This window comes from Notechis scutatus, chromosome 3, assembly GCF_049901735.1.
Source record: "Notechis scutatus isolate UNSWTSFEM ecotype Mainland chromosome 3, rNotScu1.2, whole genome shotgun sequence".
In the NCBI taxonomy this organism is placed as follows: domain Eukaryota; kingdom Metazoa; phylum Chordata; class Lepidosauria; order Squamata; family Elapidae; genus Notechis; species Notechis scutatus.
Window position 1 is genome coordinate 167,314,238 of NC_142011.1, and position 23,679 is coordinate 167,337,916.

At 38.8% G+C, this 23,679-nt stretch overlaps 1 protein-coding gene across 13 annotated transcripts in view; it reads left to right on the forward strand.

Moving 5' to 3' along the window:
* Positions 1-23,679, forward strand: part of DTNA (dystrobrevin alpha) — a 188,657-nt gene that overhangs the window by 18,786 nt on the left and 146,192 nt on the right. The window lies entirely within an intron of this gene.

Here is a 23,679-nt window from a genome sequence, read left to right on the forward strand (position 1 = left end):
GATTTGCACCTACATTTTGATAACCATCTCATCAGATTTGGAGGCCAGAAACCAAACTCCTGCCCTGTTTGAATCTCTGTTCAGCAAGCACAAGATCCCTATGTGTAGGCTCAAACAGATGATCCTGAGAGGAGGTCTTGTCTTTCATCCTTCCCCTTTCCTTGGAAATGAGGAAAACTGACCAGCTGTGTATTTTTCCTCCTTTGAGGGAGGAAATCTTGCAGCTCTGCCATGACAGTTGGCCAGTTGGATATCGCTGAGTTTTTGAAACAATCCATCTGCTACTCTGGGACTTTGAGTGGCTTCATGTCAGAATGGACATCAAAGCCAAAGTTTCATCTTGTCACATGTTCCCATGACAGATCTCTAACTTCTGCCAACCAATCAGTCTGCTATATTCCATCCCATCACTGCAAGGGATATATTTTTATTATTGGAAAGGACCTGGATGACATTTTGGTCATAGATTTATTAGTTGTTTATTTTTATTTACTTAGTGAATAAAACATTAAAAAAGAACATGAAGAAAAAAAATAAAACAATACAACAAAAGTAAAAAAGGAAACCCCACAAAGCTCCTCTAAGAGCAATTATATATGTGAGAATGACTTTGGGAAATGACGGGAAGAGATGTTGCTTAGGGGATGATCAGATAAAAGGGGGAGGACCCCACAGCTGAATAATAGGAAAAGAAAGAAATGTAGGAAGGATCAGCCTTAACCTATCAAGCAATAAAAAGAGAGATTTCTACTTTTAATCTGCAGCTACATTAACATAATCTCGCAAGTCTGAAACTGCCAGATGTCAGAATGCAAGTACGTAAGGTCAGAGTTTGCTTCATGATGTAATTCAGGGGTGTCAAACTTACATCGTCACGGTGGTATCATGTGACATATTGGGACTTTCCCCCCTTCACTAAACTGAGTGTGGGCGTGGCTAGAATGTGACGGATCTGGCCCATGGACTAGGATTTTGACAGCCCTGATGTAACTACATGCACAGAGAATCTCTCAGCAGCTCCAGAAAGTGAAGGAGAAAACCGAAGAAGAAGGCGTGGAAGCTGGCAAGAAATCAAAAGGCAGATAAGATGGTTATCAAAATGGTGGTGCAAATCAATTTTTGCAGCTTATCCGATGATGAAATCATTAACTGAAGCTGAAAACCACACCTTTTGATGTTGGTGAATTGTCAATTACTGTGGCACAACTAGATGTGCTTTTGTTTTAGTACATCTCCACTTTTATAGAAGAAGCAGAAAAGCCATGGTGCTAAAAAGAAAAGGTACTAGTTCTTGATAAATCGGATGTCTTGATCTGAAAAAAATCCTAGGAACTTAATGAGTAAACTTTGTTTCTTCATAAAGGTTCAGAGAGTTGAAACTAGGTCTTTGCAAAGTGGGTGCAACCTGTTAGAGATCAGGGAATAAGTGGTAGGTTGTTCCTGTACATAGTTAAACCCTGTGAAGAAAATTACCACTTATTGTAGAGTATACTCTGTTTTTAATCAAGCTCTTATTTCAAATGCATTATCTCTTTAGGAGTGAAAATGAAGATGTACATAATTTTAACTTACACACACCTGAGGTCATGGCTTCTTCTTCCCTGTATGTATTCAGGTGGATGCTAAACAGACTTGAAATGTTGGATTTCTACATTGAGCAAAAGGTTGAAAGCCTCAACATTCCCTTTCAGCTCTTTATGGTTTGAAATTGATCTGTGTTTGTTATCTTTATCTACAATGAGCATTTTGTGCACTTCATGCAAATGGATGTCCTGTGGGCTCAAGCTGTGATACCTGGGGCATGGCATGAAAACAACACAGCCAGAGAACAGATCTAAGCCCCCTTTATTGTTCTAACTTCACCCCCAAACGTCCCCACCCTAACCCTAATCCTACAAGTCCTGGAGCAAAACTCTCACACGCACCTTCAGCAGACTCTGGCTGAGAGTAGTCCAGTAAGCCAAGTTAGTGAAACAGTAACCAGGGCCAGCAATTCAGTAAGCCAGGTTAGCCAAACACTAATCAGAGCAAGAAGTTTAGCAAAGCAGGCAAACTAGGCAAGCCCCATAAGACAGAGCACAATAATCTCCAGGCATTGGCAAGTGCACACAAAGCTCCACAGATTCAATGCATGTTCCTGACAAATGCCCCTCCTATCGGCACTTCCATACATTTCAGTCCCCAGGTGCTTTGTGAAGGGGTGGCCTCTCCTCCCTCATAGCCGGCTCAGGCTCATCTGCGTTGGTCTCACCTTCTCTCTTCTCTCTGTGCTCTAGGAGGGGGTAGTCCTTGCTTTTCACCTGAGCTCTGGCTCTCCTGCTCCTTCCTGTCTGCAAGCCTTTCTAATCCTGAAAAGCCTTGCCTGGACTGACTCTGCCCTTCCCCAGTTTCCTCCAAGACCAATGGAGCCGCCCTCTCGATCTCTGTCAGCTCTTATTCCAGCTCATCTTCCCCCACAGATTCAGACTCCAACAGGGGCATGACACAAGCCCTTGGTTTCTTAAAGCCTAGCACGTTACATTACTACCACATTGAATGAAAATAGCAACCCAGAAGTCACACATTTTCAACATGGAAAGAATGTATGGCATTTCTACTGTATTAAATCTGATTGATTTTTCTGTCTTAAGGGTTGAGCAGACTTTTCTGGCACTGCCTTCATTCAGGACACTTGCATAGGTGTTCCATTTATATTTCTGCAAATGTAACATTCTGTCTAGGTGGATCATTGAAACAGCAAAGAACAGGCTGTCAGATCAACCAATCAGCACAGGATGGGCACCTCCACACAACATGCAACTAGAATTTGGGAGGTGTTGTGCATTAACCCATCTGCATCAATATGCAACCTATACCTACTCATCAACCCTTTTACAGCATAGGCATGTGGCAGTGGCAATTGGGCAATTGTGGCCTACTCTAAATCAGCCTTTTAACTGGATTGTGTATTCTTCCCGTAAGTCTGTGTTTGAATGATGCTCTAATTTTAAAGATTCTAATTAATCGCTATCAGTTTTCTTCCCGTGATACTATTCTAAGGGTAAAAAAAAATGTTACCAGCCTTTTTAAAGAAAACATTCATTTTAATCCTCAGCTGATCTTGCCAAATATTCAACTGATAGTTTGAGATAGTTTTCCACACAATTTCCATTTGTGTTGTATAGCAGTTTGCTCCTTCTAAATAGCATAGTGACAGACTCAAAAGAGTTAACAAATGCGGACATTGTCATCTTTCAAGATTCTCTTTGCAGCGACAAATCCTTCCACAGAATTGTTTGCAAATATAGCTAAAAGTAGAACATGTTCCCACTTCAATAAGCAGCCAGATTGAAATTATATTAAAAAATGTCAGCAAATCTGTATGTGCTGCTACAGAAGAGCATTCTCAGGTAGGCTTTTTTTAAAACAAAACAAAACAGGTTTGTTAAATGTTTTGGTCACAGGCCTTTTAATGCTTCATAAACAACATTGGATAACGATGAATAGCCTGTTAAATTAAAACAAAAATGGTGAATGAATTTATTATCCCCTCTTTGCTTAAATGTATAGGATTTTCATTAGCTATTTAGATTGCAATTCTATATGCTACAGTTGGGCAGTGTCAGAGGTGGTATTCAGCAAGTTCTGACCAGTTCTGGAAAACCAATAGCTGAAATTTTGAGTAGTTCAGAGAACGGGCAAATACCACCTCTGACTGGACCTGCCCTTATCTATTCTCTGCCTCATGAGTCCCAGCTGATCGGCTGGCTCTTTTGTTGCCCTGCAAAGGAGAACGGAGCTGGAAAACAGGTTAGTGGTGTGGGAAGGGAATGGGATTTTGCAGTATCCTTCCCCTGCCATGCCCACCAAGCCACGCCCACAGAACCAGTAATAAAAAAATTTGAATCCTACAACTGGGCAATGTGCATCCCTGATCACAAGTATATGGGACTTTGAGCTAATTTCAAATATCTTTTATGAGTGATTTATTCAGATCCTTAGTAAAAACTATCTGTCCTTACCAAAAGGAGTAAAAGAAGAAGAAAGGGGATGTCAGAGATTGAATTTTGACATCTACTTTTGAATTCACTCACCTCTCATCATGACTCATCCTATTAGTGCACAATCCCCAACTGATACAACCTCATTTGGAAAAAATATGGAGGTTGACTACTTCTAGGGGTAAGTTCCACTGAACCCAAGGAAGAACATTGCTAAAATTTCTCTTTTCATTTTACCCCCAAATATCCATAGTAAAAGAAAGGGACAAAACAGAAGAATTCTTCTGAAATCCAAGTCTATTATGTTAAAATTATTTCTCCTAAAAATATCAAAAGTGACATAATGATGTGAGTATTGAAGTTTGTGAAAGGTATTTCTGGAGGAGAACAATTATATAAAAGCATGCTAATATCTGATTTAAAGAAGCAGATGAAGAGAAGATACTGCTATATAATCCATAGAAACAGACTTGTGTGATGTGCAGGGGTCTCCAACCTTGGCAACTTTAAGTCTGGAGGACTTCAACTCCCAGAATACCCGCTGGGGCATTCTGGGAGTTGAAGTCCTCCAGACTTAAAGTTGCCAAGGTTGGAGACCCCTGATGTATAGAGAGCACACTAAGCAATTCCAGCATAATATCTTTGAATAGCTGCCATAAATTTTTGTAGCATGTGATTTTAATTACACAGGTGAATGACAAGTACGAACTTTGTACAGAGTCAGGCTTCAAGTGAAAAGCTGGCAGTGTAATTCAAATGGCAGCTACTACATTGATCTGTTGCAGCATATGTAGGAGTTAGGTGTCATCTTACAAACTAGCATATTCTGTGAAATGATAGTCAATCTGCTTTTCCAGATGCTGAACTATAACTCCAGCATCTCTCACGGTTCATCTTGCTTACTATGGATGCAACTTTTGAAGTGCCATATGTTGCCTATCCCTGTTGTGGTGTAGGCATTCATATATTACTTTGAATTGGTTTCAAAAGATTCTCCTCTGTGTTTATGGTGTGGACTGTGATGGGTTTTGAATAGTTCAGAAGAACATTTGAAGAATACAGGGGAAGTCCAGGGGGAAGCTTTTCTGTGCTGTGTTGCACTTGATAGATTTAGGTTATGTAGCCATTGCAGGTCTCTTCCGCTTAAAAAGATACAGCTCTCTAACATGCCAAGGATCTTGGATTATAGTTTTACTTTGGAAGATATGAGTACAGTAAGAGGAAATAGCAGCTAGATTCAAAGATTTTATACTATCACCATGCCTCATTATCATTACATAATAATGGAAAATGGTAAAACAGGAATAGAAAGGCAAACCATTGGATCCTGTCTTATGTGAAATTGATAATGTTATTGTGTACATGAGCTCATGAATTCTCACTGCACTGTGTTTGCTGCATTCCTTCTAGACTTACAGCCTTTTTCTTTTTAAAGGCCTGGCTTGCAACGCTCCATAGATATGCCAGTATCTTACGCAGTGTCTGAGCAGAGATCCTTATCTACTGTATTCCTACGTTAATCGAGAAGATGCTCAAACAAAATTATTTTGTACAATGTTCAACATATATATAATTTTGCTTGAACAATAATCATCTTAGATTAATATAATTTAAATAAATTATTAAGATGAAGGAAAACCTGGGTATTTACAAACGATGCCACGTGTTTCAAAGAAGTGCAAAGTGTATTCCTACTTCTCTGGATTTCTAGTGAGTTCAGTACAGAGGTAGTATTCAGCAGGTTCTGACCAGTTCTGGTGAACTGGTAGTAGAAATTTTGAGTAGTTCGGAGAACCGGCAAATTCTACCTCTGACTGGAGATTTTACAGTATCCTTCTCCTGCCACACCCACCAAGCCATTCCCACAGAATCGGGAGTAAAAAAAATTGAATCCCAACACTGGTTCAGTAGAACTTATATTCCATTGTAACCAGAAAACTTATTATTTCCTCAATAGTAACTTTTCTTATATGTAATAGGATTGCACTATTAGGGAAGATCAATTAGGGGAGTCTCATGGAAATCAAAATGGCTACTTAAACCAATATTTGCTCCCTATAGGAATATATTTCTTATTATTAAAAGATAAGGAGGAGATAGGGAGAAGGCCCCGCCCATTCTTCCCCCATGCACCTATCCCAACCTGTGCAGCACCTTGTGCACGCACCATGCACTCTCCCTGAATTGTGCTGCTTCCACATGTTTTTATCAACTCATGTGGCACCTCTTGTGCATCCCGATGCATTCTTCTCAACCTGCAGCACCTCCCATGCCCCAGCCAACTCGCACAACTCCTCTCATGCACCCCTGTGTACCTTTCCTAATCTACTGTGCCCACTTGCATGCCCTCCCTGACCCATGTTCCATCAAGCATATTGAGTCTTCTCCACGCTCTTTTTGTGTGGAGGGGACGATTACAAGCAGATTTTGCTAGCCAAAGTACAAGGGAGTGATGGGAATGTACTTTTGAAACCCTCAGAATTTCCCAAGCAACCCAGGAGGTGCCCTCCTGTTTATTTATAACCTTGGTTTGGTACTCAGCCTGAGTGTTCTTAGAGGCAATGATTTTATCATTGTCCACATTGTGCTGATATCCTCTTATGGACCGATGCATGTGAGTGTAAGACCAACATATTAATTGTGATTGATTTTTGCACGTTGTTTGATTAAATGGGTAAACTGTATTTGTCTTGGCATTTTAGTGGTGGAAGCCACATCTGACATTATTTGCTACTTGTTCATCGCAGTTGGCATATTGTAGATTTGAAGCTGAAGCAAGTGGTATAATAAATCCTCTGTTGTGGTGTCACATAAATACTTTGTCTCAGTGATGGATTTCTTCTGATATGATCCAAAGTGAACTGACTTTGATCAGCATGGTGAAAAACCTAAAATAGGAGGTGGAACACTTTACCTCCTGTTTTAAGGAGGTTTAAATTATTTACAGTCTTATACTGTGTCTGTATGTATATGTGGGTGTATTAAGCCATGTTTTGTAGCTTTTCACTGATTGAGTAAAAATGCTATTTTCTCCAATAAAGAACTCTTATTTTTATAGCCTGTAAAAGCCTGTTACAGATGGGTTTCTGTACATTGGACTACAATTCTGTGAACTTCCAATAAGATCCTTTGCTGTGAAGTCTGGAAGTTGTGATCCAATACATTGGGAAGCCCTGAAATCCTCAAATGTACCATCAGCAATTAACCACTCAAACATACTAATACACTTTAACATTCCTATGTTCCCATTATTTATTTGGCCAATGAAATAGTCTCGCATCCTCTTTTATTTTTTTCAGAATTAGGCCATTTTTTCCCCTCCAATGTCAAGTGTAAACTGATGCATGAAACACTTACTATATTCAGTATACAACCTCTAGTTTGAAAAGGATTAGGCTTTTCTGCTTCTCTCTCCCTCCTCCCCCTTCCCATTCTCTGGAGTTTTGTGTGTGAAATTAATTGATGCAATGTTCTGGAGAATTCTAAAACTTGCATGCTTTTTTTCTGCCCTTAGGATTGGATCTAATAAATGTAGTACTAAAAATTGCTTTTGGAATTCTTTTCTCCCTCACATCATAACAGCAGTCTCTGGTTTTAGGCAAATTTTGGTTTTGTTAAAAACATGAAAGATCATAAAACACAAAAAGATCAGCAAAAAGTTTAGAAAAATTGTGGGAGGGGGGTTATATACCATATCATTTTATTTATTTATTAAATTTATTTGCCATTCCATATGTATGTTCCATATGTATGTCTCACTAATGATTGAGACAAATATAACCTGCAATAAAGCATAATTTATGAAGCTCTAGTCTACAAATGTGCGCTGCATTATTTGATACTATATTGTAAATTTTCTATTTGTCATTGTAGATGTGATGATATTATATCATCCTAGATCTTCTGGGCCTTTCTTGTCTAGGTTGCAAAATCCAGACTCAAAGCTGTTTATTCTTACTTTTTAGAAATTACCACTTTGAACAGCCCTACATATATTTTTGATAGAATGTGTATGTCAAAATTAGAATGTTAAGTAAGTTTACTATGGAAATTCAAAAGACTAATTTATTTTGTGAAAATCTGACAGTGAGAGCTGCATGCAATTTTTCCTTTACAGTAATATATGTAGTCTAACAGCAACTGCTCATCCAATTTCTATACTTTGAGCTCATTTTTGGACAATTTCGTAAGTTTAATTGTGGAACCTTCCTCAGAAACCACAGCTTGTTTCAGTTTTGTCACAGCATCCCTTTCATTCTTGTAATTTACTGCCTCTGGAGTACGAATGATGTGGATTTTTAGATACCCTTATATTATCCATATGTTCCATAATTAAGGTTTGTGGAGAAGGAGACAGATATTTCTGCCTGTGGGAAACTAAATCCCGAATTAATCTTTCTCTTCTACTTTACCTTTATCACTCTAAGGTATGTGAAGTTAGCTCTGGGCCAGGACTTTGCACTATCCATAAATTACACCTTACTTTGTAGTGTCTCAATAGCTTAGATCCACCACACAAAATCAAAACCTATGTTTTAAAAAAGCAGTTCTACCTTTCATTCCAGTGCTGATTTAAGGCATGAAGAAGAAAGAATCGTAAGTCAAGATTGTGACAGTCAGGAGCATTTTTATGGCAGCAAAGTACAGAAAAGCATTGTATTCTGATCTCCTCTCTGGAAATGTGTGTGTGTGTGTGTGTGTGTGTGATTTATGAAATAAGTGTTTAATTGCATTTCAATTATGTTGAAAGGATTCTTCAATAAAATTATTTTTAAGAAAAATATTCATTATTAAATGTATACCATGTCTTTTCATTTATGGGAATAATCAAAGCAATTTACTTTTTTTTAAAAAAAGTATAGAATAGAAAACATAACCATAAAATCAGAAGTGAAAACACTATTCTTAAAATGTCATTGAAATTATTTACTGTCCAAAGCCTTGTGATAGAGAACTGTTTTTGCTATTTTCCTAGATACAGGGAGAAAAGGTGACAAATATCTCTCCTGTGCATGTTTGCTTTGGAGAAAGCCCTAACTGATAAAGTAGAGGTTTTTAAAACAACAACAAGAAAGGTACATTACTTGTTTACCATTAGAATAATTTTAAATTCCAGCATAAAGGCAAATCCTACTTGGGAATTGCCAGAAGTAATACAGGCTTTGCGAAGGGAGGAATGTCCATGCTTATACAGTAATAGATAGACAGATAGACAGGCAGATAATCAATCCAGTTATTTATCCTAAGGTTTCTGCCTAGGGACAGTTTTGTATATACTGTACATATTTTATTTCTATCCCACCTTACTATTAAATTAATTAGTCATGGCAGATATATATATATATGGTACATTTAAAGGATTTTTTTTATGGTTGCAGTGTCCCTGGATCATGTATCACTTTTTGTGATTTTCTCACAAGCAAAATCAGTGGGGAAGCCAGTTTCATTTAACAACCATATTATTAACTTAACAACTGCAGTGATTCACTTAACAACTGTGGCAAGAAAGGTTGTAAAATGGGGCAATAGCAATAGCACTTTGATTTATATACAATATATCACCCCATAGTGTTTTCATTGTCTCTGGACAATTTACAATGTTAACATATTGCCTCCAACAATCGGGGTCCTCATTTTACCAACCTTGAAAAGATGGAATGCTGAGTCAATCTTGAGCTGGTCAGGATCGAAGTTCTAACCACTGAGCCACTAGGCTAGGGCAAAACCCAATTAACAATTGCCTTGCTTAGTAAACAAAATATTTGGGCTCAATTGTGGTCATAGGTCAAGGACTACCTGTACTAGTCCCAGAATGATACTTGTAGCCCTCATTACCCAGTCCTTAGAAATAATAAAAGTAGGAAATAAGTAAAAAAATATACAGCCACACCTAACGTCTTGTAGGCAGAAGCCATAAAAAGTCTGTAATGTATCCAGATGTGAGCAAACTGACCATATCAAGCAAATCGCAATTTTGCCTAGGAGCAGTGCTCATTCAGAGGAGCACTAAACCCATTTAAAGAACAAATGCAGTGCTCTTTCAAAGAAGACCTAACTATAAGATTTGATGAGTACTATGGAAAGTATTGCCTAGGTATTTTGTGAGTAAATAGCTTATTAAGGAAACAAATAAGAATAACAGGGTTGCAAGGAACCTTGGAGGTCTTTTAGTTCAACTTCCTGCTCAAGCAGGAAAGTCTATAACATTTCAGACAAATGGTTATTCAATCTCTTCTTAAAACTAAGAAAGTGCTCCAGTATTGGAGCCACTTAGAACTTCTGAGGGCAAGCCATTCCACTGACTAATTATTCTAGGAAATGTCAGGAAATTTCTCCTTAGTTCTAGGTTGGTTCTCTCCTTGATTAGTTCCACCCATTGCTTCTTGTCTTGCTTTGGAGAATGTCTTAATGTCTTGGCAAAACCCAGGTATCCAGTCTGGCTCACAGTTCACCTCAAAATGGCCATGGGAATGACCAAAGGGAATGGAATTTACTTTCAGTAACCTAAAGTGGCCTGTAGACCTAAGAAGATTCCAACCCTTGATTGTCATTGATCAAATTATTGGTGGAATGTGCACCAGATCATATCCAGGACAAATACTATATCAGGGGAAAAGAAAAAAACACTTCTTAAAAAGTGGAACAACTAAGGACAATTTTAAGCTGCTTTGGTTATGGGCTTAGATGAGATGAAGGTAATGCTACAAGGATATTCAGAAAAAAAGCAGATTTTGAGCTATATTGTTCCATAATTAGCAACAAGCGAGGAAGAGCACAAAGAAAGAGAACCAAGCTAAGTTCCATTTTATTTCACAACCTGGAAGTGATGCTGTTAAATACTTTACTGAGGTATTGAGCATTTGTATGGACTGGATGGATTCATGTAATTATTCTCCAAGTCCATCTTTGTTCTGAGAAGAAATTATGCTTATTATCCAGCTCATGGATGCATGTGTACAGGGGATTGATGGCTTTTTCAACAGGCATCTGAAAATATTTTTGGAATACTTTCTATAAAGTATGAAATCATGAAAGTCTGACAATTTTGCTAAGTTGATCCAAATTGGTCCAAACTTTTCTTAAAAAGAAACATGAATGCATATTTTTGTATACATGTTACAACGCACTCATCTATTTTCTGTAGTCTCTCTACATGTCCTAGCATTATTTTCATCTACATGATGTCGAAAAATTGTAAATTTTTGAGATTTTGCAAAATTGTAAATAATTTAAAACTACAATCAAAGTTGATATTGATATTATTGGCTAAGAAAGAAATCCAACACTGATGGCATGTTGACTTCCTTGCAAAATATAAGGCTGTCTGATAAAAGTCAAAACATGCAGTAATTTGACTTTTCAATAATTCTCTGATATTATTTTTGAACTTTTTTATAGGCCATTATTTTGCTTTGTTTATATTTGCATGTTTTAAAACTATATTTTCAATTTAATGCAGCATTACTGTGAATCAGGGGGTTAATTCATTCCAGTGTTTGCAGCATACTATGGAATGTGAAGAATTTACTGAATACATTATATAACTTATGAGTCTGTTGCCATAAGCAACTGTGCTTGGACAATTTTATGGGCATTTAAAAAAAACCAGTGACGGAGCTAATCATGACTTCCATCCTTATCTTAAGATGAGATCATTATCTTTAATAAGCTGCCTGTTACAGAAAGCAATAATTTCTAAACAAAGAGAAGCAGTTTTTAATTGCATTGCCCATACCTTGTGGTGAGCTTACACGTTCAATACTGATTGTCCCAACGGTGCTTTTTTCAAAAGGCAACTGGACTTTTTCTTCAGGAGGAAGAACAAAACGTTTTTCAACCGAGAGACTTCTTCAGTTGTAATTCAGTACTGATATGATAGGAAAAAGAGGAATGGCTTTAGGTAGGTTTTGAATACATTTTAGGCTAGTTCCTTCAGACCTACCTAGTAGCATTATAAAACAAATATAGGGGAAATTGTACTTTTTCTTATTGCATATTATCTACCTCAGGCTTAAAAATCACATGCCCAAATACTCTTAACAGTTTTGTTTTACCAAATTATTCTCAGATTAATCTATGCTTTAAAGTGGTTCAAAAGCAATAGATTGTTATTTTAAATATACACTTAATCTAAATAATTAGTACGAAGAGTTAACAACATCAATCTGTATGGAAGAAGGAGACTACTATTCATTCCTAATTCTCATCTGAGGCTACATTCAATTATCACAAAACTGGTCAGTCTCAAAGCAGAGTTAAGGGGAATTCATCTTGACTTAGGCTTTGCAAAGTCAGATATTGAACAGAAAACTATACAATATGGCCACAATTTACTAGTCTTATCAGGAAAATTTAATTCGTCTAAATTTTCTGAAGTGAGAAAATTAGAAGCCACTATTCAAAACTGCTTTCTTTTGAGCTAATCAGGAAGCACACTTTCGGCCTTTGAGTGATAGGTTGAGAGTTACAGCCCAAAACAGGGGCCCTGTCTGCTAACCTCAACCGCGGACCGCACCGGGCCGCGGAACAAGCCTTACTGGCCGCGTGGTTGCTGGGCGCCGCGCATTTTTTGGTAAAAAGCAATTTTTCATTGAAAAAGATGAGCGGCGCTATTGTAAAGCGAGCTTTTCCGCATAGAAAGCCATTTCTACCCGAAAAGCCCGAGCGCATACCGGGCCATTTTTTTTGATGAAAAATCATCAGCCTGGTGACGTCATCGGGAAGTGATTTTTCGTGAAAAAATGGCGCGCCAGCTGACGCCGAACCGGCCGCTGGCGCTTCAGCTGACGCTGAACCGGGTCACAAGGCCACGCGCTTAAAAGGTTGGGGATCCCTGGTTAAAACATGGAAAAGAGAAAGAAGCAAGGTCCAGATGAAGACTGTGTTTTCTTTCAAATTCTTTGGTGTAATTTAAATGCAAGCTTAATTAGAATGAACCATGGAGAATATGACTGTTCTTCATGTATTTAATAATTCTGACAAGTTGTAACTTTTGGAGACGTAGGAAGAGAAGCATGTTAAGCTACTACCCACAAAAAATCAAGTAGCATATTTTCTGACTAACACATTTTATTGAAAGGTGTAAGCTTTTGTGAGCTGCAACTCAGTTCATCAGAGACATAGAGGGGTTAGATTGATATACATTTAAATTGGGGTGGGAGAAAATGTGGGGAAGATAGGTTGGTCATGCAGATGCAGGTTAACATTGAACAGTTTACAAAATAGCTTATTAACTATTGTAGTGTATTAAAACTCATTGAGTTTTTTGAGCTCTTCTGAAATGGTCTGAAACCTTTTGAAGCATGTGAGTTCAATAGTATTTCATTCAATGGTGCTGTTAAAATTCTTTTCCAAAACAATCACAATGAGGTCTGCTATAGAATGTCATCAGGAGACCGAATCAACTGGGCTTTGACTTGGATGTGACTTTGTCCCTGTTTTGAGTCCTGATGTCATATGTATACATCTATTATTTTGTGCAAAGTTTGTCCTGGTTTGTCCTATGTAGAAACTAGAGAGGTGTTGGTAGCTGATAGCATATATCATATTGAAGTTGCTTTTAATCTTAGGGGGGGGATCTTAGACATGTATTCATTGGTATTTGATGGTGCTATTGATATATATGTGGAGGCAAAGTAGACATCTGTGTTGTAGGATCTGGTTTACATGTTAGCATTGTTGTTTCTTATTACTTGTAGGAATCTGCTTTTGGTTATCTAAATGTAAGTATGGGTCTGTTATCCAGTGTTCAAGAAAGGGCAGTGTCATTGTCTGGTATGGAGTGTAACTTATTAAAATGTGCTTGAGTGGTTTGAATTATAAGCTGTAGGAGACAATAATTACTGTCCTGTTATTCAGTTTTTATGGTCTGTCTAGACCTCTGTGGGAATTGATTGATTGTATAGTTTCCTAAATATCTGGCTTAACTCCATTAATTGAGCATCTCTTGGGTGGGTCAGTACAAATATAGTGGTAGCTTAGAGCCTGGCTATAGATGATAGATTTGGTAATGTGTTTTGGGTAGAAGCTCGAAGCATGTAGGTTTGTAAGAGCAACCAGTAGTCTTCCTGTATAATGGAAATACTTATATGTCCCTTGTACAGTTCTAAGGTGACCTCAAGGAAGTGGACTTATTCTTTGGGTACATATAGGCTGCAGTTATGTTGGTCTGGAAGTAGTTGAAGGCATATTGAAATTTGACGAGAGATTGTTTCCATAGGTCCACATGATAAAATATAATAAATGAATCTCAAATGCAGGAAGGACTTAAGGGAGTGAGAGTTAAGAAAGTGTTCTAGATGAATTACAGAGATATTGTCAAAGTGAGCAGTCAGTGTGTCCATAGCTCTGCCATTGATTTGCACATAGGCCTTTATCTTCTTCACATTGCATAGTTCTCTTTGATATGTTGTTGGGGGATCTGAGGAGAGAAATTGTGGTATTCAAGAGCTGATCCTTGGCTTCCTCAATGTAATCCACCCTATTCATGATGATATCACAGACTTCCATCAGTTTGCTCAGGTTATGGTTTTTAATAAAATGTGTTAAATGGAAAAGGTGCTACCAGACTCCTAACTTTTATAGAAGCTCTGAAACCTGCTCTTTGAGCTTTCTAAGGCCACATGTAGCCTCAGGTTGCAGCTTATAGAACTGTAGAACTGCAACAAATGCATTTTCTCCAATTTAGAATTTATTTGGCAACAACTTTTAATCTAATGCCATAAAGGAGAGAAGTAATTAGAAGCAAAGTGTGTGAGTCTGAAGCTTACTGTGAGTTGCTTATGTACTGAAAAACCATGATTTTGTATTACATATGAACTGATCCATTGAATAAAGCTATATGGGACAGATCACAGGTTTTGGAGTCTTCAATGACTTTTAATAAAAACAATTATTCAAATGTGCAATATTGGAGTCCATGCTAGTAAACTTTTATATCGTAGTTATTAATCTTGTGACAAAATTATTAGAGCCAGTTTGGTCTAGTAGTTAAGACACCAGGCTGGAAAGCAAGAGACCATGAGTTCTAGTTCTGCCTTAGCCATGAAAGCCAGCTGGATGACTTTGGCCCAATCGCTCTTTCTCATCTGAACTCACTTCACAGGGTTGTTGCTGTGGGGACAATAGAAGAAGGAAGATTTGTTGGATATATTTGTCGCTTTGAGTTATTTGTAAAAATTATAAAGGCAGGATACAAACAAATAAACCAGCAATTAAAAATTGTAACCTGCATTTGTAATTGTGGCCATGGAAGCACAGCACAGTTTGTTTCTTTAAGGAAAAATACTGGAAAATCCCTGAATGTAAATGAGTTATGCAAATATTTGCTTGAACTAATTGAAAAAGCACAGATGGTAAATGAACATTTGGTGGAAATATGAATGTTTGGTCTGTTCAGGAATTTGATTTGGTGCCATATAACCTGAGATTGTGTGCTTGCTACTTTCTTTTTTAGTATTCACATGAATTAGGATATAATTAAAATGAGACTTCCTTAGTATTATCTTATTAGAGTTCAACGCTGAAAAGGATCAGCTTTATGATTAGGCATAGTCAGGGGTGGGATTCAAATTTTGTAACAACCGTTTCTGTGGGCGTGATGTGGTGGTCATGTGACTGGGTGGGCACGGCTTGGTGGTCATGTGACTGGGTGGGCATGGCTAGGTGCCCATGTGACTGGCAAATCAAATATAAGTGGCCCTCGCTTAATGGCTGGTTGTTTAGCAAGTGTTCTAATTTATGACTGATCTCCCCAGAATTACTTGATCTGTTTTTGGAGTTTTGACAGCCATGCACACAGACACACAGGCACACAGACACAGACACACATACTCCCTTCTAACCCTGCTATTCTTTGATTCTGAAAGGATCTCCTGCTGGAGCAAGGGGTTGAACTAGATGACCTCCGAGATCCCTTGCAGGCCAGCCCTAAAGAGTCTTCTGAAACCAGGGTTTGTGTCCTTCCTTCCTCTCCTTTTTTTTTCTCTCTCTCCCTCCCTCCCTACTTCCATGTATTAATCTATCCATCCATATATCTCATTCACTTTCTCCTCTTCCCTTCCTTCCTTCCTTCCTTCCTTCCTTCCTTCCTTCCTTCCTTCCTTCCTTCCTTCCTTCCTTCCTTCCTTTCTTTCTTTCTTTCTTTCTTTCTTTCTTTCTTTCTTTCTTTCTTTCTTTCTTTCTTTCTTTCTTTCTTTCTTTCTCTCTTTCTCTCCCTTCCTCTTTCTTTCTTGCTCTTTATTTCTCTCTCTCTCTTTCTCTCCCTCTTTCTTGCTCTTTTCCTTCCTTCCTTCCTTCCTCCCTCCTCCCTCCCTCCCTCCCTCCCTCCCTCCTCCTCTTCTTTCTTTCTTTCTTTCTTTCTTTCTTTCTTTCTTTCTTTCTTTCTTTCTTTCTTTCTTTCTTTCTTTCTTTCTTTCTTTCTTTCTTTCTTTCTTTCTTTCTCTCTCTCTCTCTCTCTCTCTCTCTTCTCTCACACACACACACACACACCCCTGGTCTGGGATGAAACGAATGATCCTGCAAACTCCAGATAGCAACAGGCGGTGGGAAAAGGAAGAAGGGGAGGAGGCATGCGGCAGTACTGGGGCCATGGAGCACCCCCCAAGCCCTTCCAAAGTACGGTACCTCTGTCTGCGGGTGGTGGTGGTGACGGTGGCGTTGGTGGCAGCAAAAGGAAAGGAAGCGGATGGAGGTGGCCAACCTGGCTGCCTCCATCTACTTCCTTTCGTTTTGCTCCTGGTAGAAGCGGCAGAGGCAGCTGGGGTGGCAGCAGAGACGGTGGCTGGAGTGGCAGCAGAGGTGGCAGAGGTGACTGGGGCAGCGGCAGAGGCAACTGGGGCAGTGGCAGCAGCAGCAACAGCAAAACGAAAGGAAGTGGGCAGAGGCAATGGACCTGGCTGCCTCCACCCGCTTCCTTTTGTTTTGCTCCCAGTAGAAGTGGCAGAGGCGGCTGGGGCAGTGGCTGGGGTGGTGGCGGAGGCAGCAGAGGTGCTACAGCGATGGCGCTTACAGGAGGCCGCCATGTGGTTGGGGGAGCTGGGAGAGCGGTGTGTGGCGGCTTAGCCAGCCAACTGAGCCCAGGAATGGGGGGGCAGGTAGACAGGCCCCAGCCAGCGCAGCCGGCAGGATGGGGCTGTGCCAGTGGGGAAGCCAGCCAGCTGAGCCCGAGAATGGGGGGGCAGGTAGATAGGCTGGGTGAGGCCTGAGCAGCCCCGGAGATGGCCGCAGGAGGCCTGGGGAGCACCAGAGATAGCCATGGGAGGCCCAGGGCACAGTGGGGGATGGGCTAGCACAACTTGCAGGCGTACCTCTGAGCAGACAGGAGCCGTTTCCTGAAGGGACGGGCTGGGGTCTTGCAAGCTTTTCGCTCTGCTGCAGCGAAAGGCAGGCAGCAATGGCTGGCCTGGCGGGCGAGCAAAAGCAGGCTGCAGGCATGTCGTGCATGCACATGATGTTTCACATGCGCGATAGGGACTGACTGGGCAGGGAGCGGAGAAGCGGGCGGAGAGGGGCAGGGCCAGCCAGAGGTCTGATTTACCGGTTCTCCGAACTACCAGGAACCATAACAACCGGTTCTATAGAACTGGGCTGAACTGGTAGAATCCCAGCCCTGGGCATATTAAGTAATTTGTGCAGGAAAAAAACATTTTAAATGACAAGAGAACAAACTAGTGGAAGTGAGTCAGAGGTAGTATTTAGCCAGTTCTGATAGGTTCTGGAGAACCGTTAATGGACATTTTGAGTAGTTCAGAGAACCGGTAAATACCAACTCTGGTTGGTCCTCCCCCATCTATTCGCTACCTCCCTAGTCTCAGCTGATCAGAAACCCAGCTGATTGGCTGGGTCTTCTTTTGTTGCCCTGCACAGGAGAATGGAGTTGGAAAGCAGGTTAGTGGGGTGAGGAGGGAATGGGAATTTTACAGTATCCTTCCCCTGCCACGCCCACCAAGCCATTCCAACAGAACTGGTAGTAAAAAATTTTGAATACCACTACTGATAGTGAGTCCTACTGAGTTTGCTGAGGTTTACATGCATATTTTGTGGATATAGGCCTTATACTACAATACTAAGCTAAAGCTGCAGGGTTTTCTGTGTGACAGAATAACTAGTTGCCTGTAAACAAGGGCAGGACCAGGGGTGGGATTCAAATTGTTTAACAGCTGGTTCTGTGGGTGTGGCTAAGTTGGTGGGCATGGCTTGGTGGGCATGTTATTGGCTGGGTGTGGCCAACTCAATATCACTCACATCGAGGCACGCATTTCTTCGCCAGGCCTCTCATGACTGTGGGGATGCTGCAACAGTCGTAAGTGTGAAAAATGGTCATAAGTCACTTTTTTCAGTGCCATTGTAACTTTGAATGGTCACTCCACACAAGCAAAGTATCAGCAAAGGAGGGGGGGGAAACTCCAGAGACGTTCCTGAGACAGGAAGTCTAGTCCTGCCAAGAATGTAATAAGGGTTAACGGAGAGGCAGTTTCTGTAAGCAACACCAGAATGTATCCTTCCTGCCTTCCTTACAGGATTAGGCCAGTAATTTCTTCTAACAATCGGTTCTCCAAACTGCTTAGAATGTGAACAACCGGTTTTAGTGAATAGATGCGAACTGGTAGAATCCCACCCCTGGGCAGGACTATGGTTGTGGCTGTCATTTTGACTTTGACTATTTGTCTGGACACCACTATAACTAGTCTTTAATACTGTATATTTGAAGGGGCTGGAAGCCCTGCTGGCTCTATTTTCTGGAAGAAGATTTACTGTTATTTTTGCAAAAAGGAGTCACAATCTTAGGGATACTTTAGAATTTTGAAGTAATCAAAATGATCCCTTATTGTTCTTCTCTGGTGATTTTCTCTATTATCATGTTACATTTAATCATCAGAGAGGGGAATGATTCAGCAGATTGTCTGAAGGAACTAGATGTTAAGGCTCTATTGGAGTTGATAGTGCTAGGAAGAGATCGGTCCACAGTGTTTATATCCCCTATTACAAAATGTAGCAAAGAGGATAAATGTCATTAGTAAGTGGATTTCAATATATGTCTCTTAAAAAATAGAAGCAATGGTTGAACATAAGCATTTTGGACTAAATACTTCTCTGTGTATGTCACTGATATATAAAAGCTAATGCTGTTTGCTAGTCTTGGGGACTTTTATTTATTTATTCATTCATTCATTTGATTTATTTGCCACCCATCAAGGTGACTCTTTTGGATCTTAAAATTGATATTTTAACATTTTCTTTTTCCCCACCAAATTGAGCTTGGCTCTTGGTGATATAGGGTCACATCCACAAAGCTTTCTTGGCAACTGTCCTTTTTTGACATATTTTTTCAACTTCCAATAGTATACAATCCTGAGATTTTCTGATGCTCTTCCACCTAGTCAGACTCTGCTTATCTTTTTGAGATCAAGAGTAGTTAGATGTTGCTTCTTGCAGAAGCTTTAGCATTTATTTTTCATTCTATGGTGATAGGTCATCATTATGTGAATTTTCATTGAGTGACATTTAATTATCAGGGTAGAGACAGGAGTTTTCTGTTATCATTTTGTTCTTACTGGAAAGCAACATTATAATTCTTTTGTTTTTTTGTTTTGGTGTGGTGAGGGGTGCCTAGCTTTCAAGTAGGCCCTAGTAGCTTCCATGTGATTTCCAAGCAGTCTTTCATCCATCAGTTTCAATAATGGTGTTTAGATAAGCCCGTTCTGTGTTGGTTTGTTTCCTCTTGTATTTTAGAGTTCCTGGTTTTAATTAAATAATGGCCTATAATGAGTTACAATTTGGAAAAATTAGGAAAGCAAGCAATATACTGAGAAATAAATGCCCCAATATATTCCTTATATAGCACATAGCATTTATTCTTGAAAAATGCTACATTTTGCCTTTAAATTATATTTATATTATAAATTCAGAGGAAATACCATTTTTAAATTCGGTTATTCATGCAGGAATTAATGTAAGCAACTGTGGATGGTATCCAGAAATAATAGTGGACATTAGTAATAGCAGTATAAAGAAAGATCCCCATTTTATCTATGAAAGAAAAAATGGAAACAGAAATATAGAAAAAAGAAAAGACTGACTTTCTAATCAAGGCCTTTAATTTATCCTTATAAGTCCTTCCAGGGAATGGAGCACAAATAAATTGTGGCAGTCTCTAAATTACATGCTTTGTATGTATGAGACTCCAGATGAATTACCAGTGGAGTTGTGTCTTGTTGTTATTAAACCTTCTCTCACAGAGTCACTTATGGAGAAGAACAAGTTTTATACACTCCGCAGAAATGAGAAGTGACATGGAAAGACATTATTAGCTGAGAAAAGAATCATTTCCTTCTCTACAAATACTGTATATAAAGCTTTAAATTGTTAAAATACTTTCTCCTCAGGCTTAGTAAGGAAGAAACAGCTCTTGCCAGAAGAGCTCTGCTTCACAATACCATTCTCTGTGAAAAAATAGAATTAGCCACAAATTGGTGGCATTTATTAGGTACTTAAGAAGCATAGAGCTCTCTCTCTGTTACGAATTGAGCAGCAATATATTGAATATTTTTCTTGTTAATAGTAAGTATTGTGTGTACGTTGGAGAATCTAGCATGAAGGTAGTTAATCTTCTGTTATAAATTTAACATGTTGAGTTTAGTTCAATTGTAAATATTAATAATAAAACAGTTTTTAAGTTTAGTAACTAAATTGCAAATGTTGCAAGTTTTGCACTCAGTAAAAATACAATGTGCTGCCATATTACCCTTCTATTGAAATTGCTTTGATGATGAATTTATATTTTTCCAAGTTTCATCTCCAAGAGCTTAATAATTCATATGATTTAGCAGGATCCAATCTGGATCAGTCACAGAGACGAGAAGTTTTGTCTTCCGAGCTTTTGGACTTGTGTTAGAACCTATCTTCAGACAACTTCTCTCTAGTGTGCTATTCTGTGCATAGTATTTTTTGTGCCACACACATAATACACCCAGTCTGCTAGAGAGAAGTTCCCTGAAGATGGACTCTAGCACGAGTCCAAAAGCTTGGAAGACAAAACCTCTGGTCCCAGTGACTGATCCATATTGGATCTTGCAACATTATCCTGGGACATGTATATTCTCCTTCATTCATATGATTTACTTTCTGTCTTGGTTGTTGTTTCCTGACTTACTGAAAAATGTTCATTAAGAAAATCTATATTTGAGCATGCATTTGATCTTAATGAGTTAAAACTTGATGGGTGGATATTTATTATATCAATTAGAGAATTATACTAACTTCATAACTATTCTGATTCTAACATGTTCTAGTTCTAATTCAATATATATTTGCAGAGCTGGACTTACTAGAGTTACCAATTGACAACTAGCAACCTGTGACTCTATCAACTGCCCTAAAAAGATATCAAGTGGGTAGTCTCAAATGTAGCTGAATGAGAAATCTGAAACAGCGATATAAAAATGAAAAATGCTCCTTGAATCATAGTTGGACCCTGTGTAAGTCTCCAGCAATATGAAAAGGAAGAGACAACTACTTTAACTGGGTTAAAATCAAATCACCAGGACCAGATGGATTATAGCCAAGGTTCTGAAGGAACTGTCAGACGTGATCTCAAAACTACTGAACCATGGAGAAGGGTTGATGTAGGTTATATTAACAGAGAGATAAAATCAAGATCATGTGAAGTGTTAATACCACTTTATAATGCTTTGATAAGACCACAAATTGCATTCAGTATTGGTCGTCATGTAAAAAAGATGTTGAGATTTTAGAAAGAGTGCAGAGAAGAGCAACAAAGATGATTAGGGGACTGGAGACTAAAACATGTGAAGAACAGTTGCAGGGATTAAAATAACTAGGGGTGACATGATAGCAGTGTTCCAATAACTAAGGGCTGCCACAAAGAAGAGGGGATCAATTATTCTCCAAAGCACCTAAAAGCATTACAAGAAGAAGTGGTTGAAAATCAAGGAGAGAAGCAACCTAGACCTAAGAAGAAATTTCCTGACAGTTAGAACAATTAATCAGTGGAATGCTTAGCCTCCAGAAGTTCTGGGTGCTCCAACACTGGAAGCTTTTAAGAAAAGATTGGAAACCTTTTGTCTGAAATGGTATAGGGTTACTGTCTGAGCAGGGGCTTAAACTGCAAGGCCTCCAAGTTCTTTTCCAACTCTGTTATTCTGTCCAAAATGGGTTTCCAGTTGCTTGGGAAAAATTAGATCAATGCTAGTCGCTCCTTAGCCAATAGAAAGGATGTTGGACATTTTAATTCAGAAATGTCTAGAAATCCAATGTTCTCCACTCATGCTATTCAGAAGCTATTCAGAAGCTAGTCTTATTGAATTCAGTAGGAATTACTCCTGGGAAAATGTGTACAGGGTTTCAGCCAATCATTGCTTTAATACAAGCAAGTCAGCAAGGAACCATTAATAATAGATCTGGCAGGAGTATCACATTTCATCTATCTTTTTTCTGGAAGTCAGCTGGCAATCCTTTTCTCCTATCTCTGTGCCAACAAAATATGTATGTATAAGAGTAAATAACTGTAAAGTTTAAGTTTTTGCAGCTGAGTTGGATAACCAGAAATGAATTACAGCCTTTTGTAAATCATCTAAATGGCTTTTAGAAAGAAAACTTAAATATTACAATAAATGGCCAATTTAAATAGTTTGTAATTAAGATACTGAATGATAGAAATTCAGGTCTAGGTTTAATCTCAGGGCAGGAAGCTCAACAGGTGGTTTGGCGTAAATCCTTCCATCTTGGTTTAACCTATCTCACTGGATTACTTTTGTGGGAATATACTCTAACATAAAATGAATGAGCTGGAATATAATCCATTTAGGGTTTTGGATCAATTAACCTAGTATTCTCCTATTTTTAACTAAATAATTATAAAAAATTGCAGATGCTATCTTAGGATAGCTATTTTCCTTTCTTTGCACACATTCTCTCTCGTACACACACACTCATACTCAGAGGGTTTGAGAGTTATGTTGTACTGACCTTCCATTACAAAATAGCAGATGATAATTCATTAATTTAATATTGAGCTTTGACTTCAAAAAGCTAAACTGAATATTGGATGAAAAACTATAGCAAATCCCAGGCAAAATCTCAAAAAACAATGGCAACCCTGTTTCCAAACTGCTGTCTGGAAAAGAAGAAGCAGAAGAAAAATAAAGGGATCTGTCCATGGAATCATCAAAAGTTGAGCTTTATGTTGGGAGGACACAATCAGACAATTTCAATACTAACACCAAATGGAACTACAAAAACGCAACCCAGCCAAGAACAAAAAATGAATGTACTTGATGTGTGCAACTAAAAATTGAGCCCAACAACAACCCCACAAAGTTGAATAATCTCAAGATGGAGGGGTTGAATAACCCTCCAACAGGAACAGCAACAGATTTATACCTTATGTCAAGCTGCATTCCTATATACTTTTCCTTATTTATTTATTTGTTTGTCAATTGCTTACAAGATAATAAGTGTAAGTATATACATAGTTATGAATACATGAAATGGGTACATATAAGAAAAATAAAAGAAACAACAGGACAAGGACGGTAGGCACGTTGATGCGCTTATGCACCCCCCCCTACAGACCTCTTAGGAAAGGGGTGAGGTCAATAGTAGACAGTCCTTCAATGTTGCTTTATTCACCTCCAATAGATTGATTTACATATTAACCCCTTTTTCTTGAGCAGTTGGG